We start from the raw sequence: 9,273 nt of genomic DNA on the forward strand, positions 1-9,273 counted from the left end.
TAAATAGAAAAGCAGTGAAGTGGAATGCAAAAACACCAATCTCATGTGACATTTCATGTTGTGACACTTCTCTTCTCCCTGCTACGTCAGAGCGACCAAAGCGCCAACAAACTTCCCCGTACTTTTTGACAAGCGTCCTTGACAGGGCAGCCAGAGCTTCTTTGCTGCTCAAGTCAGCGGCGGTGTGAACGTACAGTCATGTCGTTCCAAACCCGTAAGACCTTCGTTCATCTTCAGAACACAAATGAAGACATTTTTGATGAAATCCAAAAGCTTTCTGAACTATCCATAGACAACAACGTAATTACCACTTTCAAGGCCCAGAAAGGTAGTAAATACATCGTTAAAATAGTCCATGTGACTCCAGTGGTTTAACTTTAATGTTATGAAGCGACGAGAATACTTTCAGTGGGCAAAAATAACGACTTTATTCAACAATCTCTTCTCTTCAATGTCATTGCACATTCCCTGCACTTTGTTCCCTGCACTTTTCGGGTGAAAGGTCCATTAGAGGCGCTAACTGGTATAATTTTTTCTCCGTTCCAGATGGTTAAATAAAGGTTATAAAAATGACAATACCAGTAATGTTCAGACTTCTCAGTAGGCCTATACACTCATTTTAATATAAATTAGGAATTATTTCCACGCTTTTGAGGTGCCAAACAGCCTAGTCTCATGGCAGTTCGTGATATGGTCACCTCATTTAATCTACTGGTTCGTGATACCGACACGTTTATTTCGTCATTTTCGTGATATCAGCATTTTTATTTCTTTATTTTATTTATTTTTTTACTAATGTAATGCACGATTCTTTCTGCCAGTCGGGCTGGAGCAGAGAAAGCTGTTTAATCGACATTTATTCACAATATCTTATCATGTTTATATATATATTTCTTTTAATGTTATTATTTCTGTCTTATTGCCAGGGAAGCTGGACTGCTTTGCTGTTTATTGATTTAAAAAAAAAAGTATAAACGACTACGCGAATTTTATCAGTAGGAAATCGTGTTGAAGAAGTCTCTCTTTCCGAACACATCGCAATATTTGGCATCAGTTCACGTGTGCCAGATGTTGGTAAGTAGTCGAAAATACACTGTCCTAATAATGTTTGATATAATGTCTTTTCTGATGGTCGAAATGAATCAGATTAGCTCATGTTCAGTCACTGCATTATCTGTCATCTCCACGGAGGCTTTGCGTTTCATTGCTTTCTAATTCAAAACAGGGTGATTTAACACTATCTGTCACGTGACGTGCTACAGGCCTAGACATTCTATCAGTTAATCATATTCATATTAGGTTTAAAGTAAGTTAGTACAATTAGTTCCAAAGTGGTATTTGTAGTAGAATCACAGTAAAAACAACACATACCTTGCTTTTACCACAGTAGCCTTAGTTTTACTGTGATAAGTGTGGTAAAAGGACAGTAACCACAGAACTTACCATGCTTTTACCACATTATTTGTAGTTTTAATGTGATATTTGTTCTAAATGCATATTAACCACAACACTTACCATGCTTTATACCACATTATTTGTAGTTTTAATCTGATATTTGTTGTAAATGCATATTAACTACACATTTACATGCTTTTACCACATTATTTGTAGTTTTAATGTGACATTTGTTGTAAATCCATATTAACCACAACACTTACCATACTTTTACCATATTATTTGTAGTTTTAATGTGATATTTGTTGTAAATGCATATTAACCACAACACTAACAAGCTTTTACCACATTATTTGTAGTTTTAATGTGACATTTGTTGTAAATGGATATAAACCACAACACTTACCATGCTTTTACCACATTATTTGTAGTTTTAATGTGATATTTGTTGTAAATGCATATTAAACACAACACTTACCATGCTTTTACCATATTATTTGTAGTTTTAATGTGATATTTGTTGTAAATGCACAGTAACCACAAAACTGTCCATGCTTTTACCTCAGTATTGGTAGCTTTAAAGTGATATTTGTTGTAAATGCATATTAATCACAACACTTACCATGCTTTGAATGCCAAATAATGTAACAAGAAATATTTGTAAGGTAAATCAGTAATTTTTCCATTAAATAATCCGATATATTTTACATAATGATATTTTCTTTTCTCTTTTTTTCAGCTGAAAAGACCAAAAGGGCCTTTCGGACTCAGTCAGCCCATTATTGTTTGAGGAGAAGTAGCCTAAATGGGAGACGAAAAGCTACAAAGGCAAATATTCGCAATGGTATGCATGTGTTGGTTTTAACCCTAAATCAAACATTTTATCAAGCATTTGTTGTTTCTTAAACCTTTTCTTACAAAACCCATAGCCCAATCAGTACAAACATAGTCTCAAAGTCTTAATAATTCACAAGATTTAACAAGTTGTCCAATTCGTACAATACATAATCATGCAGCTTTTACTCCTAGTGCTGTCAATGGCTACTGCCTCAATTCCTGTACATATTTATCTCCATATTTGTAAATCAGTTGCGCACCTTCTTGGAAAGTAGTCGGATGTCCCATACACTGTCAAAAAAGTTTATACTAATTGCATTGTATTCATTAAAATTATTACAAATTGGACCCTGTCTGTTGATGTTCCAATGATACTGTCACGGATCACAGAGGAATCAGACAAGATGGTAAATTATCAGTGTTTATTTTGCAGAAGGATTGCGGTCGGAGATAACAGGTGAGAAGAAGTAACATAGAAAGTTCAATGAAGCTTAGCTGTGGTTTTAAGTCTCTCTCTTTCTTTCCCTCTCTTGCAGGTGGCGTGGCGATGGCTGGTACGGATGGGTTGATCCAAGATGAGTGAAGCGACGGTAAGTAGAAGGTAAGTGATCGGGAAGTCTGTGAGCCATGGAATGACGAGACCAGACAAGTGACTGCAGTGAAGGTGAGTGTTTTATAGTCCATATGGTTGATGGGACACAGGTGACGGTGATTAGTACTCAGGGGATAATGAACGGGGAAAAGTCTGGTTGGGTGAAAGGGAACGAGTGGGCGGAGATGGTGATCTGGATGATGTAACCCTGACAGATACATGATGTCTCTCCACAACTTATAACCTTCCTCTGTTTGCAAGAGTGGAAAAGTTAATTTGACTTGTCACATGACATCAGATACTCGATTATTTTGTCGTAATCATATCAGTTACACTGCTGATAACTGTCCCGCTTGCATGTAAATCATGTTGTTGTTTTTTTACGTTATCATAATCACTTTTTTAAGTTCATATGATTATTGCATGCTATTAAAGACATACTTTTATTCATAGAAATTCTCACATATCAGTGAACTTATTTCATAAAAATGCTTTTAATATATAATTATGCAACACTCCTTACATAAATAAATCCTACAGTTATATATAAACTGACTACTTGCAAGTAATGTAGGCTATTAAAATTACCTTCCTTTCTGTTTTGCAGGATTATCTTTTTTAAAGCTCTACAATATCAAACTCAACAGCTCTTTTAGGAACCAACCCTCACAAGATCTACTAGTGAGTCGCAGCAAATCTTGCCGTGATCAGCCCTTCCCAGGTAAATGTTCTACAATATTTCAATCAGTATTTACTCTTCAAATGTTCTCCCCTGAATCGTATGGTAAATTAACTTAATTATAACTGTGTTAATTGGTATGTTTTAAGAACAATATTAATTGCACATAGAGTAAGTGGAGACTTTCTTGTTTTACAGCAGAGAAGGAAGAGCAGTCCTTATATCAATGCAAGCTAATCTAATAAGTCCTTTGTTTCGGGTGAGGAAGAAACATCTGGTGCCCAAAGAAGACAGAAAGGTGCGCGAGTCCATTGGTATGTCTTGTATTTAAACAATGCTGTGTATTACATAATTTGATCTTGACAATTTTACATTGTACAGATTATCACTCGATTTTTATATGGGTAAAACTGTTTTTCTTCAGTACTTAGCTTATATTATGTGCTGCAATATTATATATATATATATATATATATATATATAATACTTCAATGTGTATATTATATAATGTACTGACTGGTGCTTTGTAAATTTAAATAAGGAACAGGCAACTCTGGCCCTTTTGCGTTCCCCTTTTTGAGGTGGAGAGTTTACCTCCAACCCTAATTGAGCACATCTGAAAATTGTAACCAAAGTCTTCAGGTTTACTTGTAGACAATAGGCAGGAGGGTTTGAGATTAGAGCTAAATCTGCAGGACAGTGGACGCTGAGGGCCAGAGTAGCCCATCACTGCTTTAAATAAAGCTACACTGTCATTTTTATGTTGATTCTTTGCAAAAAAACACTTTGTTCTTTCAAAATTATATGTGCTCATTCATGTGTAATTACTTCCACCAACTAATCAAGTACTCTCGTAAGTGTAGAATCTGCCATTCAGAATACATATGAGCGAGTCGCTCGAATGGTAGCAGCCATGTTGCGCCTCCATCTTGAAAATACATTAGCCAAAGAGGGACATACCTGGAAATTCAAACTTCGCCTTTCACCCCTTTACTTAGTGGCACCGTGACGAATGCGAGGGGGAGATTACTCATAATAATACGGCCACTGTAGGAGTTACAACGCCCTCGGAATGGGAGGGGCTAGAAAGTAATATTCAGTTGGTAGTCTTATACAATTTCACCGCTATATGAGAGAAAATCTTACACAATGTAGCTTTAAATAACGCAGAACATAAGCTGACCTGACTGTCCATTAAACAGTTTAATTTGAATTGTTTGTGTTTTTTGTTTTACTTTCAGAGCAGGACTGGAGAACGCCTGACGATGGGATGTTGAGACATCTTCCTCTAAGAAAAAGCTACACCACATCAGTGATCACATCTTCTGCTCATCAGTTGTACTGTAGTGCACAACTGAACAAACTGTTTAGATGAGGAAGAAGAACACAAACACGATAGAGACGTACAGGGAAGAGCAAGAAACCAGTTTCGCTGTGATAATGAATAATTTTTTTCCAGCACAATATCAAATCTGTTTTCTGCATCATAGGTGACTGAATATGATTCTCTGGCACTCATTTGTGTGGCTTCAGCAGCTGTGAATGGATTAATATGATGTTAATGTATTTTTGAAGGCTCATTGTTATTTATCTTGCATCTCATTTGTCTTTATGCTACTTTATCAACTTTATGTTGTGTCCTCAAATAAAGTGTTGTGTAATAAAGTATGGTGAATATTGTGTATTGAAAGTGATGTTTGGGACAGAATTTTATTTGAGAAATTTGAATTTCTTATTTATTTAGTTTAGTTCATAATTTAAAAACAACTAAATATAATTAATTAATTATATAACTGTAAGACTTTGGAATGGAAACGGATATGAGTATAGAGAGTACTTCACAAAAGACTAGTTCAGGTTCTGCAGTTAGCAAAGCCATTGAACTCCAAGCTTGTGTCTGTGGCTGGAGCAAGGCGACAACGGTCAGGGGTTTGAAGATTCATCAAGGGAAAATGAAATGCTTGAGGGAGAAGGGACAAGGGCCTCGCATTGATCAGTACTTCTTACGAAGTCAGTCAAGTCAGTCGAATGAAATCCAGCGACAGGAAGCAAACCACAGTTCGCAGGATATCAGCACCCCTGTCATAGAGGAGAGGAGGGTTTGCACAGTTAGTGATGAACACATTGATTCTTGTGAACCCGGTCAGACTAACCAGCATAAGAGAGAAAAGAACCTCAACGGGCATAGGCCTGGAGTTAGATGGCCAAGAGCTTGAGAGAAAACTGCATGGGACACGGTAAACACAGATCTATGCTTTGCATTAGAAAGATTAACTGGTACAGTTGAAAAGAAGCTGGATAAATTTGGGGACATCATTTACGCATATGGAAGTGAGAGGTTTGGTGTGGAAAAAAGGAAGGAAAAAGTACAAACTACTCCTGGATTGTCTAGACGGCAGCAGAAAATTGAAGGGTTAGTTAGAGAAAGGAGACAGCTGAGGAAGCAATGGAAAAGAGCGGAACAAAGTCAGAAGGAGGGACTCAATCTCTTACAAAGGGCCATAAAAGATAAGCTTGCAACATTACGCAGAGCTGAGCGCCTACGGAAACGCTACAAAAAGAAGGAGCGTGCGAGGGCTAATTTCTATAAAGATCCATTCAAATTCGCTAAGAAGTTATTCACCAGTGAGAAGAATGGCACTTTAAAAGCATCTAGGGTTGAGCTAGAGAGATATTTGGAGGAAACACATACAGATGCAAAAAGGCATAAGCCTATGTCTATTCCATCAGACATCCCACCTGTCAATCCACCAGAATACCAAATGGAGGTCTGTGCACCTAAGTGGAAAGAGATAGAGCAGGTTGTGAGAAAGGCAAGGGCTTCATCATCTCCAGGGCCTAATGGAGTTCCGTACAGAGTGTACAAGAGTGCTTCAGGAGTTCTACGAATTCTGTGGAAATTGATAAAAGTGGCTTGGGAAAAGCAGGTTGTACCTAGAGCATGGCGCAGAGCAGGGGGAGTCTTTATACCCAAAGAAAAAGATGCTACAAGCATCAGTCAGTTTCGCCCTATTTCACTATTAAACGTCGAAGGAAAGATTTTCTTCAGCATTATTGCTCAGAGATTGTCAACCTACCTATTAAAGAATGGCTTCATTGACACTTCAGTTCAAAAAGCGGGCATTCCAGGATTCTCAGGATGCTTAGAACACATCAGTGTTATCTGGCAACGAATTCAATCAGCTAAAAAGGAGAGGAAGGAGCTCCACGTGACATTTCTGGATTTGGCTAATGCATATGGTTCAGTGCCACATGAGCTTCTTTGGGCATCATTTGATTTTTTCAGGGTACCGATGTCGATAACAAATTTAGTGAAAGCCTATTTTGGAGATTTGCAATTTAGTTTCTCAACTCCAGAATTCAGCACTACATGGCAATGCTTAGAGGTTGGAATAATGGCAGGATGCACCATTTCTCCACTGGCTTTTACCATGGCAATGGAAGTAATCATTAGGGCATCAAAATGGGTAGTAGGAGGAGAGCGCTTGGCTTCTGGGATGCGACTACCACCAATCAGAGCATACATGGATGACATGACAACCATGACTACAACGGTAGCCTGCACTAATCGGTTATTGGGGAAGTTAACAGATAATATTGAATGGGCACGAATGCAATTTAAGCCCTCTAAATCAAGGAGCATCTCCATAATTAAAGTCGAGGTAGTAGATAAAACATTCTTCATTAATGGTGAGGCAATACCAACAGTTTCTCAGAAGCCAGTGAAGAGTCTAGGGAGATGGTACGATGGGGATCTAAAGGACAGAGTTCGAGTGGGAGAAGTTAGACGACAAGCAGTGGAAGGGTTGAAGAGCATAAACAGCTGTGCTCTACCAGGCAAACTGAAACTCTGGTGCTTTCAGTTTGGTCTACTGCCAAGGTTGCTGTGGCCACTGACTGTGTATGAGGTTTCTTTGACAACAGTGGATAAGCTGGAAGCGTTAATAAGTTCATACATCAGGAAATGGTTGGGAGTTCCACGCTGCCTCAGCAGAGTGGGACTTTATAGTAAAGGAGTATTGCAGCTGCCAGTCTCTGCTTTAACCGAGGAGTTTAAGTGTGCCAAGGTCAGACTGGAAATGACTTTAGCAGAGTCACGTGACAAATGTGTAAGGGAGACAGCCCCTGTGGTAAAAACTGGTAGAAAGTGGTCAGCAAAGAAATCTGTAGTAGAGGCAAAGGCTGACCTTCAAATTGGGGATATCGTGGGACAGGTACAGCATGGAAGAGGGGGTTTTGGGCTCAGTTTAGCTCCTCCTAAATGGCACAAGGCAGGCCCAGCCCAAAGGAGGAAGCTGGTAGTCAACGAGGTGCGAAAGCAGGAGGAGAGGATGAGATGTATAAAGGCCATTTCCCAGGCCAAGCAGGGAGAGTGGATGAGATGGGAGAGTGTGGAACAACGCAAAATGGGCTGGCAAGACCTTTGGTCAATGGAAGAGAGTAGGATCAGTTTCCTTATTAGGTCAACATATGATGTTCTCCCATCACCGCAGAACCTAAACCTCTGGGTAGGAGAGGATCCATCTTGTCCTTTGTGTTCATCACCTGCCACATTAAGGCACATTTTGACAGGATGTAAGGTGGCTCTTAGCCAGGGTCGGTTTACTTGGCGCCATGACCAAGTATTGCGATGTTTGGCTTTAGCATTGGAAGGCAAGCGTAGTATGACCAATAAATTGCCGCCTGTTCTAGCAAAACATTACACGCAGAAGACAATATTCCTCCGCCCAGGCGAGCAACCACCAAGAAAAGGTGCTAACACCAATTCTCGCCCAGGACAACTGGAAGCTGCTAGGGACTGGAAGATGCTGGTTGATCTTGATCAACGGCTTATTTTTCCACCTGAGATTGCCACCACTAACCTACGGCCAGATATTGTTTTGTGGTCTGGATCAGCACGCATTGTTCAACTGATAGAGTTAACAGTGCCATGGGAGGATGCGGTAGATGAGGCATATATGAGAGGAAGAAACTGCGGTATGCTCATCTGGCCACTGAAGCAGAACAGCGAGGATGGAGAGTCCAGGTTTATCCAGTGGAAGTGGGTTGTCGTGGTTTTGTGGCACACTCTACAACCCGGTTCCTCAGAGACATCGGATTCAGTGGCCAAGAGTTGCGTCGTACAGTAAAGAACTTATCTGAAGCAGCAGAAAGGAGCAGCAACTGGCTGTGGTTGAGACGGAAAGATTCTAGCTGGCTGTGTACAGGCCGCCATGCTACGGTTTCGTAGAATTCTTGAAAACTTGAAAGGTCTGTTGGTTTATTTGTATAGGTTGTATAGTATTTACAGTCATTACGTTCCTGTGTATATTGCGTGAATGACGGGCAGTGTTGGGAGTAACGCGTTACAAAAGTAAACTTTTACCGCCAGACATTAACGAATGAAAGATGCAAGTAGGCTAAATTACCTGTTAGTGGTCAGTCAATAGCCGCGTGTGGTGTCCAAGTCTGTAATTAAAGACTAAATGGCAGCGTCTGATATATTTGTATAGCGATTTATTTTTTACAGGAGTGCCATGAGGTATGATTTCGGCCTCTGTGCTCGCGCTGGCCAGTGGAAAAGCGGCTAATGGTGAAGATGGCATGAAGAAGACTACATTCGCGAGATGGACGTATGCGCATTAGGCTATTCGTTCTGTGTTTTCTTTCTAAACAGTTAGGCTATGTTTATGTGGCATTTTTCATGTTTTCATCACGCAATCATGTTTTTGATGCGATGGTGACGCGTTCATGTAAGGGCGGCGGCGCTGCCGATAAAGCACCTAAAAGC

At 39.7% G+C, this 9,273-nt stretch overlaps 1 long non-coding RNA gene across 1 annotated transcript; it reads left to right on the forward strand.

The window, feature by feature from the left end:
* The first annotated feature begins 1,019 nt into the window (after positions 1–1,019).
* LOC143723591 (uncharacterized) lies at positions 1,020–3,539 on the forward strand. The gene is made up of 3 exons (XR_013197149.1): positions 1,020–1,074; positions 2,135–2,239; positions 3,432–3,539. It is a non-coding gene; the product is annotated as an uncharacterized LOC143723591 (long non-coding RNA).
* The last annotated feature ends 5,734 nt before the right edge of the window (positions 3,540–9,273 follow it).

Source organism: Siphateles boraxobius, unplaced genomic scaffold (genome assembly GCF_051911475.1).
Source record: "Siphateles boraxobius isolate OS27281-9 unplaced genomic scaffold, OSU_SipBor_1 7, whole genome shotgun sequence".
Taxonomy (NCBI): Eukaryota; Metazoa; Chordata; class Actinopteri; order Cypriniformes; family Leuciscidae; genus Siphateles; species Siphateles boraxobius.